Here is a 3063-nt window from a genome sequence, read left to right on the forward strand (position 1 = left end):
AGTCCCAGGAGAGTGAATCTGAGTGGCCCAGCCTGGAGGCGATCACGCGGCACACAGGACCACCCTGGGCACTGTGAGGGGGTAGGGGCCTGGTGTCCCGGTGTCTGCACGGGGTGTCCCCTGGGTGGCCTCTCTCTGGGCAAGGTCCACGAGCTGCCCCTGCCCACCAGCGTGACCGGGCAGTGTCCCCCGGGCTCAGTAATCCGGGCCATCTGCACACAGGCTGGGCTGAATTACGGCTTCTTTTTAAATAAAGGCAAGTTTATTCCCACCATTCGGCCGCCTGGAGCCAAGGCCCAGCTTCCTGTTTGCGCTCCCGGCTGGGTCACGCTCTAGCGCCCGAGGCAGGTGCACTGGCTGGGCCTTGCTTTGACCTCAGAGAGCCCCTTGCGTGAGGCCAGTCCCAGTCACTCCCTGCTTGTGGACAACAGTGGTCCCTAGTCCCCCGGCAGCCCTTGGGAGGGATCTCCGCAGCCCTGCGCCCAAACCTTCAGGCCCTGCTCCCTGGATGGCTCCTGCTGGTGGCCAGACAGACCCCGTCCGGCAAGGCTGAGGAAGTCCCTGGGCTCCTACAGCACAAACAGCCGCTTCCTGACCATGAGGTTCCCCCTAAGATAAGCCTTTCTGGGAGCTGAGATCTCTGAGCCCACCAAATCCTCCAACAGGGGGATCCCTCCCTCCCTCGCTCTCTCCTGTTCCAGGGATTCGGCACATTTCAAAGGTGTGGGTGCTTCTGTGATTCCCGAAGTTCGAAGTTGAGGAGGGCTCTGGGGCAGAGCAGACACGTCCTGGGGGAGAGGGAAGTGGTGGGGAGTGAGGGGGAGGCCCAGGGGCTCCAGCGCCCGGCCCCTCACCCACAAGCAGCCCCCCAGCTGTCCCTTCTGATGCCTCAGGGTACGGGAGGTCTGACACCACTTCCCAGACATGGGGGTGTGGGCCTTTCGACCTCCTACCCCTTTTCTTCCCATACCAGGAAGAGGCCTTGACTTCACCCAGGGCAGGTGTTAGAACAGTTCCTGACATGTAGAAGAACTCAAGGGGAAAAAAAAACGTGCTTGTCAATGAACGTGCCTCTGGGACGTTCTGTGCCTCTGTGCCTTTGCACAGAACAGCTCCCGGGGCTTGTCTCCCCGAGACGGGAATTTTAAAAAGCACAACTCCTGAGGGTTAGATTCGGAAATTGTGGAAATTTCTAAACAAGGAGGACCCAGGTGAGTGAAGGGCAAAGGAGAAATCTTGATTCACACCAGCACGGCCACCAAGGGCCTGGAATATTGAGGAAGGAAAGGGTGGTCCTGGCCTGGGAGACGTGAATAGCCCTCTCTCCACCTCCCTGTCTCTTCCCTGCCCTCTGGAAGCCTTGTGACAGCCCTGGACTGGTCTCACTCCTCTGCTCTCTCCCTCCGAGGAGTTGCTCATCCTGACAGGCAGAGGACTCTGGTGTCCTGGCTCGGGATCCTGCAGTGACACCAGGAACGTCCAGATGTCTGGGGCTGATGTTCTGGAGGGCCTCCCGCCAGCAAAGCACCTCCCTGCACCCACAGATGGGGCCGCTCGCCACCCCTCCTTCCCTCTGCCCCCTCCGAGTGCCCGCTTCTGCTCCTTCTGGTCCTGGGCTCCTGGTGAGCTGGCCTGGCCTGGCTCTACCTGCTGTCTCTCCGTCCTTCAGGACCTCCAAGTGCACCTGCTGGGCCTGGTGGCACCAGGCGGACCTGGGGTTTGAATCGAGTTCAGACAGGCCCCGGTGTGGACTTTGCCTGGTTCACACAATCTGTCAGAGCCTCTGGCCCCGCGCCAGGCGTGGGGTCAACCCCCCTGGGGTTGTCAGTCCATTAAGCAGCCGACTCTTGATTTCGGCTCAGGTCGTGATCTGGTTTGTGGATTTGTGGATCATGGTTTGTGGGTTCGAGTCTTGTGTTGGGCTCTGTGCTGAGAGCCTGGAGTCTGCTTCAGATTCTGTGTCTCCCTCTCTCTCTGCCCCTCCCCCGCCCTCACTCTCTCTCTGGCTCTCAAAAATAAATAAACATTGAACAAAACTAATAAAGAATAAACAGCTTTATTGAGCTATAGCTCACCCCTTTCGAGTATACAATTCAATAACTTTGAGTGTATTCACGGTATATTCACAACTGGAGAACGCTGTCATCACCCCCTAAAGAAGCCCTGGACCCCTTGGCTGTCACCTCCCCTTCCCCCCTCCCCTCCCCCAGCCCCTGGAAATCGCTTCCTCTTCTGGATATTTCATCTAAGTGGAACGGTATACTATTTGGTCTTTTGTGACTGACTTCTTTCACTTTGCGTGTTTTCAAGGCTCATCCACAATGTAACAGGTGTCTGTACTCCATGCGTTTTTATGGCGGAATAAAATTCCAGTGTTGGCTGGACCTCTCTTTGTTCCTCCCTTTATTGGCCGATGCACGCCCGAGTGTCTCCACTTTTCGATGGCTGTGAAGGGTGCCACCACTGCGTTCTTAAACTAAAGGTGCATGGAGGGGGGAGGGCATTTTCCTTAGAAATCTCAGCAAATATTACCTTTTTAAAATTTTTATTTATTTCTTATTTCTTATTTTTTGAGAGAGAGAGAGAGAGAGTGCCCAAGCGGGGGTGGGAGAGGGGCAGAGGGGGAGGGAGAGAATCCCAAGCAGGCTCCACACTCACAGAGCCCAACACAGGGCTTGGTCCCACGACCACAAGATCATGACCTAAGCCAAAATCCAGAATGGGATGCTTAACCGACTGAGCCACCCAGGCACCCCTTGTCTACTGTTTTTCATAGACTTAAAAAAATTTTTTTGATGTTTTATTTATTTATTTTTAGTTTAATGTGTTTTATTTAATTTTTTTCAAAAAATTTTTTAAACGTTTATTTGCTTTTGAGACAGAGAGAGACAGAGCATGAATGGGGGAGGGTCAGAGAGAGAGGGAGACACAGAATCAGAAGCAGGCTCCAGGCTCTAAGCCGTCAGCCCAGAGCCTGACGAGGGGCTGGAACTCACAGACCGCGAGATCCTGACCTGAGTTGAAGTTGGACGCTTAACCGACTGAGCCACCCAGGCGCCCCTC

Source organism: Felis catus, chromosome E1, assembly GCF_018350175.1.
Source record: "Felis catus isolate Fca126 chromosome E1, F.catus_Fca126_mat1.0, whole genome shotgun sequence".
In the NCBI taxonomy this organism is placed as follows: Eukaryota; Metazoa; Chordata; class Mammalia; order Carnivora; family Felidae; genus Felis; species Felis catus.